We start from the raw sequence: 25,729 nt of genomic DNA on the forward strand, positions 1-25,729 counted from the left end.
TCTCTCTTGACCAAGACTATAGCCTATTTCACTTATTTTTATCGCATGCCAGGTAGAACACTGCATAACATAATGATGGAGGAAGCACAATATACTAAAGTAAAGCATAACAGTAACTGCAGACTTGAGATACAAAGGTATGTCAATGCTTGTGTTTGCATCTTTTGACTATTTGCAAGTTAATTAGAATATCTTATAAATATATGCTATCCATGCAAAAAAGATTTATTAGTATGCTGAGGCCACCATGGGAATAAAATTATATAAATTTGTACCAAGAGATTGTTTTGAATCTGATTTTTCATTTTAATTTATTGGGCCAGTTATATTGTATAATTCTTGGCTAAGAATAGTTATCTGGTGTTGCTCACATAGCCATTTAACACATACATGCAGAAAAAAATGTACATAATTTATGTCCACAAGGTTACAACACTATTAGAATCCAAGGTCAGCAAGTGCATTTGGGCCCAGGTCATTAGAAACAGTAGTTCACAGAGTTTACTTTCACAAGAGCATAGGATTCTACACATAATTTTTTTCATCTTGGATATTGGTTAAATTGAAAAAAAAATGACAAAGATATTTCACATGTTCAGGAAGTTCATTTGATCTAGAATATTCAAAAGGCAGAAATGTTAAATTTCAAGTTTTGTATGTAAAGCTTCCAAATGGCTTAAATGTTAAACTGTACTTTTTTAGCTAGATGAAGCTGTTCCTCCTGAACTTTCTTTTTATAGAAAAATAAAAGTGAATTGATTATGTATACATACTTGATCATGTGAGAACCAATATTCTAGTAGTGCCTTAACTACTTAAAAATATATTATTTGCTTCCCATTTTTTGGCATTTTCAAAAAGGAAGACATAAAACAAGTGGACCTGTTGCACTCATTGACATTGAAAATGAGTCCAACTTATATTTTGCAGTGACAGGGAGGCTAGACAGCTCTTGCATTTCTTATGGAAGGGATTTTGTAGTTCTAGGAAACAATTTACTCCTGATATAGTTTATTGGGTGGGGTGTGAGGGCAATTAAAAGTCACCAAAGCACTAAATATGAGAGATGTGTGAGATGGGCAGTAATTATAAAATACCCCAAGTAAAATGTTTGTTTTGCTCTGTAGCATAATGAATGTAGAATGTATGTTGCTGAACCATTGAATGTTGGCAACAACCTGATAAGTACTATCACGGATGGCAACAAACCACATGTGAAGCAGCTATTAAAAGTTACTTCCTGCTCAACAAACATGTTTATGAAACGGTTACAATTTCTGTTCTCTTCCAATTTGAATTTGAAAATCCTTGCTCACTGTCTCTTTCCAATATTTCTATTGTAACAAGAAGGATATAGATATGATAAAGGGAGTTCAGGTAATACAGTTGTTTTGCTACTAGTATTATATACTACTTGAGGGTTACTTCTCCATCCAGCAGATGACTTTTTCTAGTAAACTGAGCAGAAGCAGTACAACATGTATATGGACAGAACAAAAAACTCTTCTGATATGGAATATTTTAGAAAGGGGTTATTTTCTAGTTTTGAGACATATTGCAAGACAGCCAAGTTTAACATTTTTTCAGAGGATCTTGTACCCAAACCATCACTTTAGATGGGAAATCATCCTAATATAACAAATGGGAGGGATCAAAGGGATGTTTAATTTATTAATGGGCAGAAGGTTTGTCAATATAATGCTCCATTTGGGATGTATCTCACCCGGCACATGCAACAACTGGAAAGACCCCAGAAGTACCTCACCAAGAGGATCATAGGTCTAAAACATGTGCCTTACCCAGCTAGATTAAAGAAACTCCAGCTTTATTCAGTAGCATACCGCCTGCTCAGAGGTGATTTGTGCCTAACATACAGGGCCATGTCCAACCAGGAATTGATGGACATGCTCCATCTCAAAAAATCCAAATCCACCAGAACCACACGAGCTAAAGATTTCAACCTCTGCACAAATATGAATAGGACATGCTGGAGGGATAGATTCATAACACAGAGGTTACCCATACTCTGGAACAAAGTCCCAGTTCACGTGAGACAGAGCCCTTCATTGGCACTGTTCAAGAAAAATCTCGATGCATGGATGGGAGATCGCAAATTTACCCCGGGAGTGACCTCAGTGTCACTACTAGACAGAGGTATAGTTTACTAAATAATGGGGTTCCACATGTGTCACTACTAGAGAGGCGCAACTATATAGTATGGGGTGGCGTAAAGCCACATCACTGTTGGCTAGGCTTATAAATGCCCCCGGGCAGATAGCCTAGTACACTACTATGAAACTATGAAACTATGAAAGAAGTACTGCAGAGTGATGTTAGTGATGGAGTGACTATAGTTGACTAAAAACTCATTGAAAGAGAAGAACTCACTAAATTGGTTGAATTATTTGGCTCAAATAGAAATATTACAAAAGAATGGGGGTTACAAGTGTCAGAAATTTCCAGAGTTCTGAAGGTTTGTATGGCATTAATGTACTGAGATCAGTTAATTATTTCAGAACCATAATAATATAGTAAGAATGAACAGATAGTTGTGTAGACTATGGCATAAACAGAGAACTACATAACCAGCTAATCAGTAAGCTTAAAAATTGAAACAGCACACAATCCAATGGAGATAAATGGCTGTAATGGGTCCTTTTACGACAGAAAATAGGCAAGAACACCCTGGTAAAAAGCGAGTCATAAGAAAAGAGGTGTCAAACACACAATTACATGTAGAACCTGAGGAAAAGGTTATTCTAGTCCTAGGCATGCTAGAAAAACAAATTTAAATGCTTCTCTAGAAATACCTCTTTAAATATTTTACACTCCCAAAATCCTAAATAGAGTCCATCCAAATGTTAAACCAGTTTGTTGGAGTTATTTGTGAACTGTTTGCATAAATAAAATTGTCAAAGAAGGTATGAGACAATTCTCCACCAATAAGTAAATGTCATGGCAAAGTTAGTTTGTGCAAAGTTATACCAAGGCATGATTGAGTTAAGGAAACAATCCTATCTTATATCTGTTTCACTATCACAGTGATGTGATGTTTTAATGTTTCTTTCAAAGACTTAAAGTATATGTGTGTGTGTTTGTATGACTGAATGCATGTGTGTGTATATGTGTGTAAATATGTCAAAGAATGTATTTATTTGATATTTTGAGCAGGAGTTAATACTGTTAGACTGAGTCCTTTTCTAGAGGGGATATGGGAAAAAAGCTGCAAGAATAAAGAAGAAGATATAAAATTGAAATATGCAGTTTGACTAGGGATTTAAATTGCACTACAAAGAAAAATAATGCAGTTGAGCAGATCCAGGTACTCATGTTACTGGTACAAATATACAACAGCACTATAAAACAATAGAGACTTCAAAGGATATGACAAACATTCTTCATATTGATCACTGCTGCAGTAGCCTTAGCTATATGGGCTATATCCTGCTAACGATATAATGGCCAGCCAGCTTCCAAAGCTTCAGGGCACCTTCCACACACCCAAACTGTTTATCAGCTCAAGATGAACTGATTAAAATGCAAGTCTGGGAGCAAAGCCCTTCAGAGCTTTACTGCTGACAATGATTATGCTCCTATGAGGCTTTTGATGATTGGTCGACTTTTGCTTTCTTTTCCTGGGCAGATAAGTTCCCTTTGTGGAAGAAAATTTCCATTTTCTTAAATATACAGCTGGAATGTTATTTTAAAGCTAGGAGTGTTGTGTTTTAATGGACTGTCTCAAGACTGTAATTTACTTTTAAATGGAGCACTTGTTTTTTTCTGTTACTTTTAAAGTAGTGTAAACTAACTAATTTCATATTTTCTGTGGAGAAATTGTTTAATTTTATGTTTTGTGGAGTTGCCAGAATGGTTGAAAGGGCTTTCTCCTGTGTTTTTGTTTCTGTCAAAATAACTTCTGTGAACTGGCAGTTTTACTGGCATTTGCTGCTTATCTTCCCCAGGAAAGAGGTTCTATATTCGGCTTGACCATCCCTTGGTTGGTCCTTCTACTGCCACAAAAAGAAACAGTTAAGTAAACAGCCTTTGCCATCACAGCAGTCTAGCAATTTGCCTCAGCTGCAGGTGGGTGACTCTGCTATGGCCCTTTGTTGTACCTCAAACCACTCATCTTGTACCCCAGATCCCTCTAGTGTAGCACCTACAGCCACTATGGTCTGGGGTTAGCCACATTCTCTGTGGCTGTTAGAATTCCCTCAGAGGACAAGGGAGAACCACTCTTGTAGGTCCTAGAAGAGAGAATGGGGAACATTTCTCTGTTATGTCAGAATGCTATGCCCATCCCTGTGGAAGTAGTGGCTACCATTAATTACACTGTGGCCCCATTTTTCCTGTCAAAAAGAAACAGAAAACCAAATGTATCTACTCCTTCTCAAATTTCTTTGGATAGGAGTAGTTTACTAGGAATGGCTCAGGGTTTAATTCAGGCTATTGATCCTTGTTGTAGAGTAGTTTCTGTTAAAAGAAAGAGGGATGCTTCTTTTCCTGAAGAGATTCAGGATTCTGAATCTGAACAGGAAGAGGCAGCGACAGCTTCAGGGTTTTGTCCAAACATTTCTGGTTCAGACTCATAGGAGAGCTCAGTTTCTGATTGTTTGCATGGGGGTTTCTCTTTTTCTGAGAGTCTATTTCTAGAAGTTCCCAGTGTTTTCAGTGGGAGAACACTGAGGTTTCTCAGTCCCTCAGAAAATACTACAAGTTGTTAGAGAAGGATTATCCAGAAATGAGACTCATTCCTCCTGTCCTGTCTGTTTAGAAGAAGTGTGTGGGTGTCACTACCAGCAATTTTCCTGATAGTCAGCTAGAGTTACCTAAAAAGGCAGACAGGATGTATAAAGTTTCTCGGTATTTTAAATTTTTATACACTACTCTTAAACCTGAACCAATATCTATAGCCTTAGTTGACTCCACTGCTGCTAAGCACTGAGTTAATTGCAATTCTACTCTTTCTAATAAGGATGGGATATTTCTTGATAGGTATGAGAAAAAGTGTATACTTCTGCAACTTTGATTTTTCAGAATTTTAAATGGTCAGGTTCATATGAAATATTGTGAAAGTATGAGGAATGATTTAGCTGCAGTTTATTCTTGTGAAGAAAAACAATGCTTTAAATAATGGCGTTTCTTCAAGTGCACAGGTCACTTACTCATTGTCTGCAATGTGTATATGACTTTTGATATTACATCCAGGGCTATGATCACAGGTACTGTTGTCTGCATTGTCAGAAGATCCCAGATATAAAAAATGAGATTTTAAAATTCTCCCTTAAATAGAGAATTAGTGTTTTACCTGTCTGTTGCAGATGTGATCAAAAAGTGTGATGAAAGCTGATCCAGATAATCTCTACGCTTTTTCAGTCCTCCTTTTACAATTTGTCAGAGGGAATTTATTTGTCATCCAGTTTTGGCAAAAAAAATAAATAAATAGTCTCAACAGAATTCAGGTGAACAGATGTTTGAGAAGAGGTGGCAAGGGGGTTCCAAAAAGAAGTCTCAAACTTCCCCAAACCAAGGACAGTCCAAGTCTGACTGTTCAAGAGACGTTGTGACCCCCTCCCACCCTGGCCCTAGTTTTCCTCTTTGGCAACAAATCATTTCAGGCAAACGGGTTCTGCAAATCATTCAACAGGGTTACAGATGGCAGTGAGAGGAAATCCTCCTTTCCAGGGGGTCATTCCTTATCCTGCAGATCAGACTCTTTTGTTTCTTCTTGTTCTTTATCACATTCCTTCTCAAGGAGGAACCTTCCCAAGGAGTGACAGAAGCAGCTCCTAATTCCCAGGTGTGGAAGGGGGTTTTATTCAAGCATATTCCTAGAAGCAAAGAAAAAAAATGCTTGGAGACCAGTTCTGGATTTTTCTTTCCTAAACCTGTTACTGATAGTGCACAAATTCAAAATTATATTGCTTCACAACCTGTTACCTCTTCTTCCTCCTCACAGTGTTCTGGCAATACTAGACTTAAAACATGCTCACTGCATCCCTATTCATCCAGATCTGAGGAGTTTCTTAAGGTTTTGTGAGTCTGGCTCAATTATCAGTTCTCTGCCTTAACCTTTGATCTATCCATTGCACCAACAGTGCTCACAAAGTATCTAGCTCCATTTATAGTTCACTGCAGGCTACAGGACATCCACATTTTTCCATATTTAGATTACTTGCTTATCATTGCAGAGTATTTTTCAAAATGTCAGGAGTGTCTCTTGGGAGAGAGATCTTTTGCACAAGCTGTGATTTCAAGAGAACATTCAAATGTCCTTCTTCAGTGCCTCACACAGGATCATGTTCTTGAGATGTTAACTACACACCTGAGTTCAAATAGCTTTTCTTACACAGGAAAAAAAAAACAGATTTTTATTTAGATCTATTTCCAAGGTTTTCCACTCAGAATTCAGTCACTGTGAGGGAATATCTCAGAATTTTGGGTCTCACTGCATCTATGATTCTCATGATATCCCTAGCAAGACTCCACGTAAGTTACATTGATATCTGACATCTCTTTGGTCTTAGCATCGCCCACCCTTTATCTTTTCAGATCCCAGTACTGGAGTTTGTCAGAAGAGATTTTTTTTGGTGGAGACAACAGATATCCTTAAATCCAGGTCTCCCTTTCTCCATCCCTGCTCCAAAGCAGTCCATCACCACACATTCTTCAGACTTCACTTGGGATGCAGTTTCAGGAGGGATAAAAGTGCCGGGGGGGTGTGACTCCAAGGAGAGATGCAAGCACATAAATATCAAGGAGACGCTTGCCCTGATCAAGGCACTAAACTCTCTCAACCATCTTTGGTCCGTGGGACATCTTCAAGTGGTTACAAACAATACCACAGTCATGTGGCACATCAACCAGCAAGGGTTAACCAGGTCATACACCCATTCGCAGACTAGCCATGTTGGCTTGGGATACACCTTACCAGCATAATTTCATTCTACAGGAATTCTACATTCTGGCAGAGCAAAATTGTGTGGTAGACAAGCTGAGCAGGACAGGGATGACCCTCACAAATGGAAACTAGATTGGGGTCTTCTAAGATATGATCTATCTGTGGGGAGTTCTTCAAGTAGACCTCTTTCCCTCCTCTCTGAACAATCAACTGGTAAACTTCTGTTCCAGGACTCCATGCAAGAAGGCCTGGGAGGCAGATGCCTTTTCTTTTCTTTGGCTGAAATGTTTCTGTATGCCTTTCTACCCTTTCCACTAATTTCCAGAGTATTTCTGAAGATTCAGAAGAATTCCCCTAGGATCATTGTGGTGACTCCCTTCTGGCCTAGACAACTACAGTTCTCCCCCCTTTTGGAAATGGCAAGGGGCAATTACCACAAGCTTTGTCACAGAATGGATGTACTCACACAAGAACAGTAGTGTTTGATACACCATAACATCAATTATCTTCAACTGACTTCCTGGATATTAATGTCTTACATCCTTTTAGGTACCTGTTTTCTGAGGATGTGCAGCAGGAACTAATGGAGGCAAGAAAGCCTACTTATTGAAAATTCTATATTAGCAAATGGAAAAGGTTTTCTAGTTGGTGCCAATAACAAACAACACACATCCAGGGCTAGTTCTCTCTTTTACAGTATTTAGATGAGTTACTATCCTATGGCTTTTCTTATTCTTCTATCAAGGTTAATTTATCGGTTATTTCAGCACGTCTTCCCACGGATCCTCATCTTTTAAGGCAGTCTCTTGTCAAAATGTTCTTGAAAAGGGTTTTGCATAAGAGGCCTCCAAGTAAACCTGTGGCCCTTCCTTGGGATCTTAATTTTCCATTAGAAAAGATAACTTTTGCTATATTTGAACCTGCTAATCTGGCTGGCTTGAGGTTCTTAACACAGAACACAGTTTTACTGATTGCTCTCACCTCTGCAAGAAGTGTGTCTGCATTGCAAGCTATTATGGTGAGTCAATCCTATTCTTCTGGTGAGTCAACCCTACCTCATTTTCCACAGGACAGGGTTTCTTTGAGAATGAATCCTTCTTTAATATCTAAAGTGGTATCCAAGTTTACTTTAAGCCAAACTATACATCTCCCCTTTTCTTTCATGAACCTAAAAATGAGGGGAAAAAGGATATCCCATACGTTGGATATCCCCAGACAACTCAGGTACCATCTTGACAGAGCTAAATCTTTCAGATCTTTGGATTGATGGTTCATTTCTTGTGAAGGTAAGAAGGGACAACCTGCATCAGAACAGACAATTTCCAAATCATTGTCTAAGGAAATTACCTTTTGTTATATTCACCATGACAAATCTATTCCAGTCAGGGTCAAGGCCCACTCTTTCAGGGCCTTGGCTTCATCTAGAACTTTTTGTAAAGGGTTGGATTCTATAAGTATTTTTGAAGCTGCTACTTTTTCCATTGTGCATACTTTTACAAAGCACTATGTGCTTGATTCCTTCTGCAGGTATAGCTCAATGTTTGCCAGGACCATTCTCCAGAGGCTCCTTGACCCTTCTTTATCTTCCTCCTCCTTCCAAATATATGTTAGTCATACAGCTAAGGCTACTACAGCAGTGATCAATATGATGAACATAGTACACTTGTGTAAGCTGAACTTCCCATAACAGTAGATGTTTGATTGATCATTGCTGTTCTAGCTGCTCCCTCTCTCCATTACCCATGTTTTTTGGTGTTTTTTTTTTTTTTAATGGCAGGTTGGGGATATATATATTTTTTTATTCCTAGAACTATCCTTTCAGGGCTCTGCCTCCCTCTCTCTGCTGTCAGGAGAACTCTGAAGGGCTTTGTAACTAAACTTGTCTTTTAGACAACTTATTTTGAGCTGCTTGACAATTTGGGTGCATGGAAGGTACCCTGAAGCCTTGGAAGCAGTCCAGCTGTTATATCCTTGACAGGTTATAACCCATACGGATAAGGCGACTGGAGCAGTAATCATTCTAACATCTACTGTTATGGTAAGTTCAACTTATACAACTGTACTTTGCTTACAGAAGCACATAATTAACAAGCATAGTTCTAGAACAATGCAGCTAAATAAAAAATGCATCATCCAATACAATTAAACTAGCAGTTCTGTGTACTAGTAGGATTTTTAGTTAAACAGTAGCTTTAAATTATAATAACGTGCTATTTAATAATCACTTTATGTGCAGAAGATTGAAGATTTCTAAGATCTAACCTGAACTTTCTAAAGAAGCAGATCAGAAAATATTAAAACCTGTACAAATAAGGAATACTATCTGTATAATCAATGTTATATTAAGCCCTTAAGATGATCATCCTTAACAGCATATATCAAATGACTTGTTCTATAACCAAAACCAGCCACACCCAAATAAGCTTTACATTAGACATAGACAAGTGATGAGTGGTTATAAATACAGGTTTCCAAAGAATTCAGCCAACTCACTCTCAACCTACTGCCTTTCAATGCTATCTTACCAGCAGTAACTTTAGCTTGGATAAAACAAATTTGCATTTACTGTGCTATCAAGAAGGGACAAAATACCCTTTTTGGTACTGGTACTAACCCCTTCTTGCTTTAGTAGTAACATTCTACTTGTGCCAATCTCATGCACAAAGGTCACAATTCACAATTACTATATACTGCTAAATTACTTGCATTTGGTTGCTGTAACTAATACGTTTCTCTCTTCAGAAGTTGGATAGTAACAGTTATAGTTCACCAGTTTTGTGCAATTATCTTTATATGAATCATTCATACGTTTCTGAGCTAGAACAATAAACTTTATTTTAAAGACCTACACAACACAGTTTACAAATTCAACATACAAACAAATACACATTGGCACAAAGGAATGTAAAAAAAGTCCTAGGTGGGTAGATGTTATAAGATTATTTAGTAGCTATTAGGTTTGACCACTACCACTAATTGAAGATAAATGTGATATGTCTTTGTCTGACTTTTATGTGTAATTAGCAGTTGCCAAAGACAAAGGGGCAAAAATTATAGTTATGAACTAAATGAACCTGCATTACAGGCTCTCCATTTTAGTTGAATAAAGAATGTATCATCCAATATTATGAACTAGAAGTTCTTGGTAATAGTTATACTTCTCGCTAACAATAACTTTAAAGTATGGTATTTAACTTACTATTTAATGATTGCTTTATTGACTGAAGAGCAAAGATTTCTAATATCTTGCCTGACCTTTCTGTAAATCAAGAGATCAGGAAGTATGTAAATATATACAAATAAAGAGCACCATTTAAACAGTCATTATTAATTAAAATAAATCATGTGAATATAATCTCTAATGTAAGTGATACCAATTGTGTTATGTACTGTGTCAAAGTCATGCTCAAATATAATGTATTTTTCCCAGGTTTCTAGAACTTTTATTTTTCCCTTTCAACAAAGAAGGACACACAATCAGGCAAAAAGTTGTTTATAAACAATAATCCACCACAAGCATTTTTTTACTTAAAACAATAAGCATTTTAATTTCAGTATGGCAGAAATGTTATTTGCATGCCTGTATAAATTGATATAAAATGCTGTATGCAGAGAATAATATTTTACTTATTTTTGTCAGAGCAAATTGTTAGCCTAAGTCCCTAAATCCAGACTAGTCCAAACTCTCAGAATTAAGTTTACTTTGGGGCTTAGGGGGGAAAAGGAGCAACATTTTTGGGAACAAATATGACAGAACTACAGAAAATCAGGAGTGGTAACCCTTTTCTGCTGCCATTGAATAAATACAAATTGATTATAACTGTGACCATGCTTGTACAGTATCACATTATCATCTCTGGGAAATGAAACTGCATGTTTTAGTTTTAAAGCTGAACATTTTAATTTACTTGCATTTAAATAGCAAACACTACTAATTTGTTTTTTGGTTTAATTGTCTGTTTATGTCAGGAATGGTTCCACAAGTCGTATTGCTAACAGAAGTGATATACAATGTATCTAACATATCAGGTATATAAGGTGGTCATCCTTGCCAACACCGGGCAAATCATATCAACCACATCCAAATAAGCGTGACACTAAAGTTCACCCACCCCAGTCTAAACCTAATGCTAATGTAATACTTCATGAAAATGCCTAGTTAGTATGGTCCTTTTAGACAAATCACCATGTTTTGCTCTTCATAGAGAGGTTCTGACCCATTATTCCCTGTTCGGTCAAACTTTTAAATTCAACTAACTTTTCCCAAAGCAAATTTTTTAGATAACCAGACATTTTTAACCCATGAAATAGTATCATACTTTCTGACAAGAAGTACAAATGTAAAAAATCAAAAGCTCTATCAATGTGTGTGGATGGGGGGGGGGGGGCAATCTTGCTTTTTAAAGCTCTACTGGATTTTTTTTTATAAATCTGCACAGCTTTTTCAGTTTCACACCCCTCTGGTATATTTACTGACAAAAATGCAGATTTTATAAATATTTTTACTTTTTAAATTTGTTGTACATATTTACTTGGGAATAGTGTTACAGGTTGGATTTTAAGTGGGCTTTTCTAAGATATCCCCAAGAAATATTGCTTATCCTGATGCTACATTAAATAGTTACACTAATCAATCCCCTGTCTTGAAAGGTCATTTAGATTGGCATTACTGACATCACCTCAGAGATGGACTGCCACATTGATGGGACTGTAACAATAATATCCATCTTAGAAGCTTACTGTTATGTTCACTGGCTCTGTGTAGCCACTATAAGGTATTGAGCTGTAATCACTGTCAAGGTTCTTCCGTATATGCAGGGTAGAACTTTTGCAGAGACTAAACTACCCCTAAATATTCAACGTTCATAGCTGTCTATTTTTCTCCCTTAGCTGACTACTATGAGTGAGATGCCCTACTGGATGCTATTTACTTTTTAAGATACCTGGCTATATACAGCTCACAGACCATGGTTAGAAGCATCTACCTGCACAAGAAACACTTTACTGTAATCAAGACTGGCTAGTACAGGAGTCCACACAAGGTTTTGCAATGGATGCAAACAAGCTGGCAGTCAAATCATCATATTTGGCTTACTGGTTTGGGCATAGGGAATGCAAGATGATGGCCTCTGTGCTATTGTATGTTCCTAGGTGAATACTAGGCTAATGACCACTGCAGCCCTTGTAAGCCTAGCCATGCAAACCAAATGTGACCAACAAAATTGCTTTATATAGGTGGTGATTTACTGACTGCTTCTGTCCATCAGTGACACTGGAGCCAGACCAGGGGTGAATTTCCAATTACCCATCCATTGGTCAAAATTGTGCTTAAAAGGGGGCAGGGAGGAACTCTGCTTCACACGTATGGGTATTCCAGATAATTTAAATTCTCTGAGAAACATATCTGTCCAGCATGTCCTATTTATGTTGTAAACAAAATGTAGGTCTTTTAATCTAGTAGTTCTGATGCTGTTTGTTTTGCAGATATGCCAAAGGTTAATCAAAACAGGGTCCAAGGATGCCCTTTATGCCAGGCAGAAATCACCTAAGAAGTCTGTATGATATGGAGTAAAGAGACAGGGCTTTGATATGATTTGAGTAGGATGCTGTGTTTACTCCCTGTATTCTTTTTGTAAGGAATCTTTGTAGATGTTCCAGTTGCTGAATGTGTCTGGTCAGGTACATACTGAAAGGGTCATTATACATTATCATGAGTCTGATGAGGACTGAGTACAGTGGTGAGATAACCACTCTGGACTTAGATGCTATGCCCTTGTGTATATGTTGAGCAACATAGAAGGAGTTTCTTACTACCTTAGACACATGCTAATCGAAGACTAGGTTACTATCTCCATGAATTCCCAGATCCCCGACTAGTGAATCAACTTTTATGGATGTTTTATTGATGACATAACTACTGATAACATTTCTGAAACAATCATCAGTTCCATGGAATGCCCTTACCTGCTTTTTGGTAACAAGGGTAAGCCATGTTTGAATGGCCCGTACCTTGGCAGGCTCCATCCATATTTTGTTACTGCCCACCAAATGGACAATATAAGATACTTCTACCATTCCAGCTGGCATTTCTTTGACTTCATATTTAAATCTGCCTTTTCTGCTCTGCTCTCCTCAACGTCTCCCTAACATACTGAACATGCTTCTGTCAAAGAATAGCTATAGATTGTAATATTATCAGTATAACTAAGACCATAGTCTCCATCTCCTGCTATGTTTTGATCTACAATTATCTAAAAGTGTCTAGAAAGTTACTGGCGCATTTTGCATCCTAAAAGGTATTTTAGTAAATGTAAGCAACCCAACAATGTAACAAAATGACTTCTGTTTTGCTGTGGGTGTCAAGGGTACTTGACAGAAACTCTTAAGTCAATAATAGTTAGATACTTGGCCATACTCAACTGCTATATGGTTTCATCTCTCCTAGGTAGGGGAAAGAATCTGGCTCTGTGTTGGCTACTTAGTTTCCTATAAAACACACAAAATAAAATACACCCATTTTTTGGCACCACCTCTAGCAGTGCAGTGCAGGGGCTGTACATTATCTCCTGTAGTTCCTCCCACATGATTTGCTTGACTCAGGCACATTTTAAGGAGCTGGTTTGATTGGTTGCTGATCCCTATGCTGATATGGTGCTCTTCCAAATGGGTACACATTGCCTTAGCAGTATATTTGTCCCCAAACTCCTGCAGAACTGCTTGGTTTTCTTGGGTCTGGTTAGATAATCAGGACTGGATAGCGAGTCTTAGTAAGAAGGGGTAGCACAAGGTCCTATTCTCATTCCACCTGTAACCTATTGCAGATGCAGAGTATTTGTGTCTGTCTGTCTGTCTGTCTGTCATGGTAGGGCTTCATTATTAACATGGAAGAGTTTGTGCTTCTAATACCTACTGGATTTAATGGTAGCTCAAGTAGATGTCAACAATTTCACAGCACTCATTGAACAGAGTAGGGCTCCTTTATTTAATGCAACACATAAAACATTATTTACATATTTACAACATGCACATATTTACAAGCACATATCTACACTTCTATTTGTTTTTACTATTTATCATTTTTCATATAACATCCTCATTGTTCTTCCATAATTGATCCCACTCCTTCCACAACCATAATCTAATGTTTTGCAATGTATCAGACAAAATCCATTTCCCATTAAACAAAATTTAATTCAGTCTTTTGTTCTAAATAACCCATATTACATAAAATAAATTATCTACCATTCTCACATATTCATTCTTGTTCTTATAATATCCATGCATAATCATATTCATATCTATATTGTTTATGTCATCAATATTCTCAAACATTTCCTTCACACAACTTTTTTCAGAATTTTGCCACTCAATGCATACTCTGTTGTCTCTTCCTCCGCACAAAATAAATACACACTTTCAAGTTTTTTTTTTGTTTGGCATATTCCCCTTTACTGGTAACTTTATTACTACTTCTATAAGGAATTGTGGCACTACTGTCTTGGTAAACCATGTCTTCCTTACGTTAATGGCTTTAATCATTTCCTTTAATAACTTTTCCTATGGATTTTCATAATAATATTGTTTCATGACATTATTATACCGCATCTATTATTTTCTATGTCTTTTTATTTTCCACATTAGTATTTTTTTCCTGATAGCTTTTAATTTCTTTTACATATTCTTTTTCTCTTTTTCTTATTCTCTTCATCTCCCAGAACTTTTTGTACTTATATTTAAACATTATCACTATTAATTTCTCATTCCAGTCCTTTACCTACTTTAATACTCTATACATGTGTACAGAAGCAGAATAAATAACTGGATTTAGTAACCTCAATACCCCTTCATTTTCACTCATGTACAACACCTCTTTTCACAGGGTTTAATCTTGAAAACCATATGAAAGAAAACACCAGTTGCATAATTTCTTCATATTTTTCTGGGATCATATAAACTTTTGACATATCTGCTATTTTTCCCATTAATACAGAATTTACCAGATAAGCCTTTCCAGAATGCTAATCTATATGTCATCTACAGAAGATGTATTTCTCTCATTTCTTTTATCATACCCTCCCGTGTTATCAAAAATCATTTTTACAAATGTTATTCCTAGCAAAAGCACTTAATTCATTGAAAAATATTCCCACCCAATTAAACACCCATTCAGATCAACCTAAACGTCCCTCTTCCATACTTTGTTCTTAGCAGCTACCACTATATGATCTGCACATGTCAGAACTACTGGAATCACCACCTTCTTTTGCATCACATCTTTCATTTTATAAGTTACGTTACTTAATATCACATTCAGTACCAATGCAAACAGTATTCCACTCACGGGACATCCTTGTCTTATACCAAACTTCATGCATATTTCTATACTCAGCCATCCATTCACTAACACTCTCACTCTTATTTTGATATGCTGACATACACAATCTCCTAATTCTATTACTTATTTCATACCTCTCAGTAACATCCCACACAGATTATGTCTTACTGTATCAAATGCCTTCTCAATATCACCTACCGTAAGTGTTACATCCTCCCTTTCACTTACAATGTCATTCACAATTTCTCTCACAACTAATAGCAATTCTTCCCATCCATTCCCTTTTATACCGTATATACTTTCTTCCATAGTATTCCTCATACTTCCTTCCATTCTCCTCTATAATATTCTCATAAAAATGCTGTGCTATTTAATGTGATAGGGCTCCAGTTTTATTTCATTCTACTCATCTTTCTCCCATATAAATTTTAAATATCCCACTATATAACCTTTCATAAACAAACATTCCTTCAATCCATTCATTTCTTATACATTCCATATCCCATACCATCTGGGTCTGATGATAAATCAACATTTACTTTCCTAAGTATTTCACCAAATTCACTAATAATACTTTCTTTTTCAGATTCTTCCTTAACTCATTCTGGAATTTTTTTTACTTTCTATTCTCTTATTTTCCTTCTTTTTACTCTTATACGTATTTTTGGGTCTCTGTTAGATTGACAAATAATCAAAATCTTGAACGGCTTAGAAGTCAAAAATGCTGTTCTTCGTAATCGCTATTGTGAGATTGCAGTACAGTGAAGATCAGAAAATTTGCCCTTTCTTACTGGAGTGCGATCTCGGAGTTGGAATATATATTTAACGGGGAGCACAGCCCCACAGTAGCGATTTCGATTTCCTGCATTTCTGCTCATGTGAGTGTTCGAGATTTTGAAATTTCGTCAATATAATATAGACCCTATTTTTTCCATGTTGTACTACAATGCTTATAATTTGCTCTTGGGTTCTTTTACTTCTCCTTTTACATATATTAATACGCTCCTTCACTATTTTACCCAAATATGCAGATACCACTTCCTTTCTCCCTTGTAAATAATATCTCTACCTAAACAGTAATGCCTTAGTTTTTTACTGATTTCTTTTATGCAACATCTTCTTTCCCTAGTTCACCCTCCCCTCTACTTGTTTTTCCTCATGTATGTTTTCTTCCCATCCTCCTTATTTTTCATTACTGCTTGATTTTGACAATCCATCCGAACGTGAAACATTTTTACATAAGGTTGTCACCTGTCCTGTTATCAGCAGGACACTCATGGAATGAGCTGCCTCATGCTGTTGCCTGCTGTGCAAAGTAGTGGGACTGGAAAAATCCCACTTTTCAATCGCTCTGAATCACCATGGAAATGCCATAATTACTTATGGCTTTTCCACTGCAATTCAGTTACGACACCAACCCAGTCCTGCAGGAAGAGCTATTCCCTGTTAGGTCCGGGTGTTTTAAATCGTGGAGCAATTGCCAGTAATTCATGAAAGGGGTGGGATTGGGGCAGGAAGAGTCCTACAAAGATCACAGCTGTACAGCGGTTTGTTTTTAGTGCTTCTACAGTCACTAAAGAAAAGAAAGAGGTTTTTTTCTTCCTAACAGCCGAGCCAGCTATCCATCTATCCATTCATCCAGCCAGTCATCCATTCATCCATCCAGTCATCCAGCCAGTCATCCAGCCAGCAATCCACCCATCCATTCATCCATCCATCCATCCCATCCATCCATCCATTCACCCATCCAGCTAGCCACTCCCACCAACCAGCTAGCTCCTCCAGCAGCCAGCTAGTTAGCTACTCCAGCAGTCAGCCAACCAGCTTACCAATCCATCAGCTAGCTAGCCACTCCAGGAACTAGCTAGCCACTCCAGCAGTCAGCCAGCTACCTAGCCACTCCAACAGACAGCCAGTCAGCTAGCCACTCCCACCAACCAGCTAGCCACTCCAGAAGCCAACCAGCCAGCTAGCTAGCCACTTCAGCAGCTAGACCTCCACTCCAGCAGCCAGCCAGATAGTCATTCAAGCAGCCATACAGCCAGCTAGCCACTCCAGTAGCCAGCCAGCTAGCCACTCAAGCTGCCAACCAGCTAGCTAGCCACTCAAGCAGCCAGCCAGCTAGCCAGTCAAGCAGCCAGCCACTCCAGCAGCCAACCAGCCAGCTAGCCACTCCAGCAGCCATCCAGCTGTTGTACCCATAATAGCATCTCCTTCACCACTACTGTGGTGATGTCATGGTAGAGAGTGTGGCCAGTGTCATACTGGCCACATCCCCATGCCCCACTTTGGCCTGCTAAAAAGATGGCAACCCCATTTTTACACAACCTGCATTCAGGCACATGCCTTCTTGATGTAAGTCCTTTCCAGAATGGTTACATTGTACCTTGTTGCAATCATTAATTAAATGAGAAAGGCCCCCCCAAAAGAAACATGATTTAGGCTGGACAGCATATCTTAATGTCCCTGTATTACCAGCCACAAAAATAACACTTGGTAAGTGTTTCACAATGTTTTCACATTTCAAATGTTTCCAACCTCTATCTTCCATTTCATAAGTTTATCTCATCTTTACCTTTCACAGTATTAACAACAGTTTCACACAGAGCCTGCATGCATTTTTTACATCATCTTCTTCCAATTCATCAGTTCTGAACTGCAAAATAACATGTTTTTAACATTTAAGTTACTACCAGAAAAGAAATAACTTTTCCACCAATAAATGTCCTTTTTGTTACACAGTTCTAGACATTTTATCAGTAAATCACTCAGATCTTGTCACCAAAAGATTATATCCCAATATGTATACAAGATTGAATTTCTTGAACTTTAAGACCCAGAACAGTTATCAAATAGTCTCATACATAGCATCTGTCTATTGCAGTGACATTTTATGTTGTTATTCTCCCAGATGATCTTTTTAAAAACAGTTTTACTGTTTGCTGCTGCTTTCCTTTCTTGCCTATCATCACTGCTGAGTATGTTTTAGTTACTCCATTGTCTGCTGACACAAAACCAGACCCCTTCTCAATTTGTTGCTGGTTTCTTCTTTTTCTTTCTGCCACTGCTGAATAAGTTTTTTTTCTGCTGCATTCTCTGCCGCCACTTCACTTATCTCCATTTCCACATCCTCCACACTTCTGAAAAGCCATTTCACCCCGTGATACAGCAGGACTGTCAGCTGGATCATTATGCTCAAATAATATTAACAGAAGATCATCTGCAAGCCCTGCTGGTGCTAGTTCTTTTATCTGCACCACTTCCACAGACTCACTTACTTCTTTTTCCAAGAAGACAGCTAAACACTGCTCATTTGTAACATCTACCACACAGGAGTCTTTGTTTAAATTCTTAAGCTCCATGTCGAACAAACTTATCTCCAAATTCTCACTTTCCACTTCCAAACTCTCCATAGCTTTTCCCTCCTCCTTCTCCATGGTACTGCTGCTTCCCTTAGGCCTCTTCCTTGCTGCTGTAGAGGCTCTCCGTCACCATCTATCAGCTGCAAAGTGTAGGGGAAGGTCCCCAATGCCGTGGTCAAATTTCTCTTAGTTGTACAAATACCACCTCTGGTTTCACCTGAAAAGAGGCTACTAGCTTAGTGGGACTAACCCAGTCAGCAGAGGATAGATAGACAGATAGATAGATAGATAGATAGATAGATAGATAGATAGATAGATAGATAGATAGATAAATATCACATCTGGCTGTTACATGATGGAGGTAATGTTACGCACCTTTCTTACAATGGTAAACCCCCCCATGCTGCTTTCAGCGTATTGTTTACAACAGTAATGTGTGAGATCACCTTTTGATCACCCTTTATCTAGCTGTATATTCTTTGGTTGTAATTGCCCTATAATACCAGGCCTTCAGTTACTCCTTTGCTTATGGCAGGAATTCCTGTGTCACCTCCATGAACTCCCTAAGACTAATTCTGAAATTTAGCACATACTCCTCAAAAGAAACCTTGCAGGAATCATGATCACTTTTTCCCTTGTTATGAAGCTTCCTCGCCTTATGATCTCAACCTCTCAACTTGCAGACATTTATAATGGGTTCAAAAGCTCTTAAAGTAGGTACGACAAGACAAACATCTGGCTTTCTAATCGCAAAACTTGAATTTCTAAGAGCACACAGCTGTACTCGCTTCTGGTAGGACTGTGGGGTACTACTCAGAAACGCAAGTTTAAAAACTGAGAGTGAGTAAATCAAAGACACTGTAAAATTTGTAGACTTTAATAAATGATATTGCAGCAACATAGCTCACACAGTACTTTGTTTTTGAAAAAGGGAGAGGTGAAATGTTGATCCTCTTTCTTTAAATTGTCACTAATATTTTTGATATATAGTCTGGTTTCCTGTGTGCTCAACAGCTTCAAAATTGTGTGTGTGGTGGTGGTGATAGTGGGGAGGGGGTTAAGAAAATTAGTGGAATGGTCAGTTAAACCTGAAAACAGGAATGCACCTTCAAAAATGGGTACATCATGTCAAGAGGTAAATTATGCCTGAAATAGGTATGTTCATCCAAAATAAGTAAAGATGAGAGGTCTGCCATTCAGTCACTTGATTACAAACTAGGAAACTATTAGGGAGTATCTGTTTATGAAAAACGGTATGGGAAAATATCTGTTCCACCCCAGTCTGAAATGTTCTATAAATAAACTCAGCATGGTCTAAAGAGTAATTTTAAACTTCTCCACCAAACAATTTGTTTGTAATATTTCACTACTTTACATCACACCACATTGTCAGATAGGTCAGGTGGTCTCACTTGAATATAATACCTCCGCTAATGACAATTTCAGACACAACATTTGCTACATATTCTGGCTCAAGAGTGCAGAGTCAGCACTTCATGATAAATAGCAATCTAACACCACCAGCATCTACTTATCTGTGGTACTTTGCATACTAAGTGGCCCTGTAGTATACATGGGTACCCTTTGACACGGTTTCTCAGTAATAAGTAAATGAACCAAAGTAGCCTTTGCTTTCCCTCCTACTTTACCAACATTTTGCCTCTAGTCAAATGTTCTCAATACATTTTCATACCTTTATCAACCCCAAGCCAAGCTTCTTTGACTACCTCCTTTAATTCCTGTAAGTCAGGATGCAAGAATTGTCTCCATCTGAACTTATTTATGTAATCTTTAGCTTATCTTTGAAAGGAAGTCTAGAATCTCCTGACAGTTGTCACTCAAATTCAGGCTTGCCATTACTACCTAGCTCTTCCACCAAAGTAGTCCCTTCCAAAAGACGTCAAGTACATTTTTACAGTTTCAACTGATATTCAGGCTTGCTGTTACCACCCACCTCTCCTCCTGAAGTAACCACATCACCTTCCTCTGTTAGAGGTGTGGACACTGAATGGGTCTCCTCTCTGTTTTCTCCACACAACTGTTTCCATATCTGTCTGCGCATACATGAATGTATACAACATACTGTATCATAAAAAATATTTCCTAATAATACAGTTCCAAGAACATCAGCAGACACTGCTGCATCTTTGTTTTTTGTCAGCTTTCTCAGTCTAAGTTAACTCTAATCAATAGTACACGAGCTGGTGTTTATGCAATGATCCTAACTAGTGTATTGCCTGAGAAAGAACAACTTATTTTAAACACTGGCAAGTTTAACAGTAGTTATGTCTGATGCAGTATGTGTCTTACCAATGGCCACAGTTAAGGCTCCCCTAATTTTTCTGTTGAATATTGCTGCTATGGTCAGCAGTATGTTACTTGGGGGCTGCAGGGACATCCTTGTCTCAGTTATCAGCAAACTGAGTGCACAGCAGAACAAGGGACTAGGATAAAAGCCATGTGTGCAGATCAGCGGTTACTAGGAAGTGCATTAGAAAAATGTAGGCATAGTAACACTGGGGAATGCAAATAAAAAAAAAAAACATAGGAATGAAACTGTTTAAAATATAGGGGGATCAAAAAGCAACATGGCCAATGTGTTTACCGAGTCCTATGCCATATGGCGAGGGCATTAAGTAATGAAGGGCATTTGGTGGATTTGGGGGTGGCTAGGGTTTGGTTAGCTCTCTTGAGCTACAAGGTATATAAAGTTAAAAATATCTAAGAAATTATACATATGCACATATAATCTCAATATAAAACATGATGGTGTAAGTGATAGCTGGAGAAGATCTCTAGCAGAGCAATTGGAAAAGGATGTTATCCTGAGAAAGCCTATCTATCCAATGTCAGAAGTAAACTTGGTAGGATAGGCTATATGTATGTGTGTAAATATATATATATATATATATATATATATATATATATATATATATATATATATATATATATATATATATATATATATATATATATATATATATATACATGGGTTTGAGACTGTTGAGAGAAGGCTTGTTTCACTGAAACCAAAAACGGGTGAGCACACTTTTGTGAAAGTGCGTTTTCACTGAAAATGCACTTTCACTAAAGTGAGCTCAAAAATAAAAAAACATGATTATGAGATCATGATACAGTGGGGAAAGGAAATATTCTTGCCCTCCTGCATAAATATGTTTGCTGTTTTTTTTTTAAATGTTGTTTTTTTTTGTTTTTTTTTTGTAGACTTTCAGGAGAGTTGTTTTTCAGTGAAAAAGCAGTTTTGCAGAAGTGTGCTCAACCGTTTCAGTTTCGTTGAAACGTGTCATTGGTAATTAGTCCTAGATCCATACATATATATATATATATATATATATATATATATATATATATAGTAGATCTGTATCTCTATATATCTATATCTTTGCACATACAGACGCACAGATAATTATATTTCATTTCATCTAATCTCATTTCATTGAAAAAAGCCACCTGCACTACTGACTGAAAATACATGTAATCAAAAGCACAAATCACTGAAACATTTTAGAAAAAAGTTCATATACACTAAATATACCTCCAAAAGTTTTTATTGCTAAGGGTCAAGCCCCCTTCACCCCTCACTCCTTTCTTAACTACAGTAACTCCACAGTCATTCAGTCGCAGAGAAAAGTGAAAGTTCCTTACACACTGAATCACTGCTGTTACACAAACACAGTTCTATAGATGAAGGTACGGTATGTTTAGGATTTTACATGGGGAAGACAGAGCGCAAACTTAGACAATGGATTTATGAGCATTGTTATGACATAAGGAAGTTGAAGTCTACCAATGCACTCTGTAAACATATCAAGGTTAATGGAAATCATAGCTTTGGCTTTTGTGTTTTAAAACAAGTTGCAGGGAGGGGTCCTTGGTCTATCAAGTTAGAGGAAAGGGAGTTATGGTGGCAAGTTTTCCTCAATGCTACAGCACCACCTGGGTTAAATGATGTTACAAGTATCAGCAGTTTACTCAAGATGAGGGCTTATATGAGATAATTTGAGTTCATTTTTAATTTTGTAAATTTGTTTTTATTTCTGTGTCTATAATGGATCTGGTTGTAATGTTTTATTGGTATTATATGTATTAGTTGTCGTTTTCATCATGTGTTTTATGTCATATGACATTTGCAGAGAGTATTTTAGTTTCACATGCATTTTAAACATGTCTGATGAAGTCTTTTTGACAAAAGCGCTCAAGTGTTTCTGGAATAAACTCTGAGCTCTAGACTCCCTTATCAGCCTCAACAAAAAGTTGAGATCCCTCATCAAATCCTTTGCAGCTAGCTATGAATACAGAATTGCAGCAGACAGTAAAGACAACCACAAGTCCTTCTATAGTTACATAAAGAATCTCCATGGCAATACCCAGATTTGCTCTGAGCTACTGCACAATGTTACCTGCTATACCGAGCCAGCAGATATTGCCAATATACTGGCCGACAGATTCAGTGCCAACTTTACCCCTCTCCCCCCAAAGGACCAATCATAATACTAGTAAATTGCCAAGCACCCAGCATTACTGCTGCACAGGTTAAAACAGCACTGTCCAAGGCCAAAAATACAGCTTCTATGGGACCTGGCAATATCCCTGGCTGTGTTCTACATGAACTACAGAGTGAACTGGCACCTCACCTATGTGCCCTGTTCAACCACAGCCTCACCTCAGGCTTTGTCCCTACCAAATGGCGCACTGCTACAGTCATCACTCTCCACAAAGGAGGAGCAACTACAGACCCTGGAAACTATTGCCCCATTAGCTTGAAGAGTCTGATATGCAAAGCTATGGAACGCATCATCATGGACCTAATAAACAAGGATATAAGGAATTTCCAAACTCTGGACCCCAGACAGTTTGGTTTTGTGAAGGATAGATCATGCCTGTTCAACTTGGTTGACTTCTTTGAGTCAGTCATCAGAGCTGTGGATGAAGGCGAGGTGGTTCATATAACCTACGTTGATCTGGCCAAGGCCTTTGATACCATTTCCCACTCAGGGATCATAGAAAAACTCACTAAGCTAGGCATCAACCCCTATATCACTAGGTGCATTGCAAACTGGCTTACAGATAGAACTCACAGTGTTAAAGTAGCTGACTCCAAGTCAGACTGCCGACCAGCCACGAGTGGAGTCCCACAGGGTTCGGTCCTGGGTCCTCTCCTGTTTGGTATCTACTTCTCTGAAGTCCAGGCCAACACGAAGGATCTCTGGCTGACAAAGTTCACAGATGATTGCAAGTTGGGAGCTATTATTAACTCCCCAAATTATGTTGACACCTGCAGAATGGCCTCACTGAGACCAATGACTGGTGTCAGAACCATGGCCTCAAGCTCAATGCCAAAAAATGTGTCGTTATCCCCTTTGGGAAAAATCCAGATCCCATGAATTACCACATTGATGGTAGTACAGTGAATGCAGAAGAGGTTATAAGAGATCTAGGAACACAGGTTGACAGCAACCTCTCTTTTGATCATCACATTGCCACTGTGGTCAGAAAGTCCTTCTCTGTGGCACATCTCATTACTAAGGGTTTTGCATCCAGGAAGAAAGAGGTCATCATCTCTCTCTACTCTTCCCTCATCAGGCCAATCATTGAGTACAATGCCCCATTTGGCATGTACCTCACTAGACACATGCAACAACTGGAGAGGTCACAAAAGTACCTCACAAAGAGGATCCTAGGCCTTAAGCACTTGTCCTATATGGAGTGACTCAAAAAACTGCAACTATTCTCTGTCTCATATCACCTACTTAGAGGTGATCTCTGCTTGACTTACAAAGCCATGTCTGATCCATCTCTGTTAGAAATGCTACATCTAAAGAAATCCCTCCGCACCACACGCTCCAGAGACCTCAACCTCATTATCTCAATCAACAGAATGTACTAGAGGAACAGGTTCATAACCCAGAGACTGCCCATGCTATGGAATAGACTTCCCATACGTGTGAAGCAGAGCACCTCGCTGACCCTCTTTAAGAGAAATCTTGATGTGTGTCTGGGAAATAGAAAATTCACCCTGGGGAGAACTCCAGTGTCTCTACTCAACAGAGGCACTGGGAACTAAGGTTGAGTGGCATGATGCCAGGGTAATCCTATGGGCTAGGCTTGTAAAGACCCCAGGGCCATTAGCCTAGTACACACCTATGAACCTATGAACCTAGCTGTGCCTTTTTGTTTTTTGTTCAGTTGTTTGGTTTGTGGTTAATTTATAATAGATGAAGGTACACCATAGTGGTGGACATTAGCCAAATAAAAATACCGATCAGTACACATTTGCATTGCAATTCTTATGATACAAAACCACAACAGCTGTAATATTATATAACATTCATGGTTTTCTATTAAATTTGATTCAGTTATTTGTGTTTTTGATGAAATGTGTTTTCAGTTGTGTCTGCAATTTTTTTTCTTTTCAATGAATGATAATTATATCAAATGACACATACAAAACAGCAGAAGGAAGAACGTTCAAGAGCTTACAGTGGCACAGGGGCAATGGCAGAAATCTAATAAGCAGATGGGACTAGAAGCATTTTTGTCACTGTGTTGGAGAACATAAGTTCATTCATTTCACTGTAAAGGGGTTAGTCACTTTATTGTCTTTGTCTCAAGTCTGTCAAATAAATTATATAGGAAGTGGAGGGCAGTGACATTAAGGGCTCTGGATGGGAAGCCTGTTCCAGAGGAGGGGAATTCTGAAAGGCCCATCAGGGCAGGGTCCAAGGATGCCTTGTATGAGGCATTGAGGCATCTGCATAGGACATGTTGACACCCTCTATTCTCTTTGTCAGGAACATCTAGTACCTCCCAGTTGCTGCTGTGCCTGGTCAAGTGCCAAGCAAATGGGGTTTATGGTCTGAGGGGTGAATACAAAGGAATGATGACCTCCTTGGACCTAGACACCATGCCCTTGCTTACATGTTAAGTAACAGAATGATTTCATTATTGCCTTAGGCAAATGTTGGTTGAAAGCCAGGTTACTATCCACATACATCCCCAAATCATTGACTACTGGGTCCAGTCTTAGGGATTTGTTATCAGTGGGTTAGGTTCCTAGGGTAGCTGACTTCTGAAAGGGTACTATTGTCCATTTCTTGGCATTGAATTTTA

Source organism: Protopterus annectens, chromosome 7.part0, assembly GCF_019279795.1.
Source record: "Protopterus annectens isolate FY-2018-M chromosome 7.part0, PAN1.0, whole genome shotgun sequence".
NCBI classification, from domain to species: Eukaryota; Metazoa; Chordata; order Ceratodontiformes; family Protopteridae; genus Protopterus; species Protopterus annectens.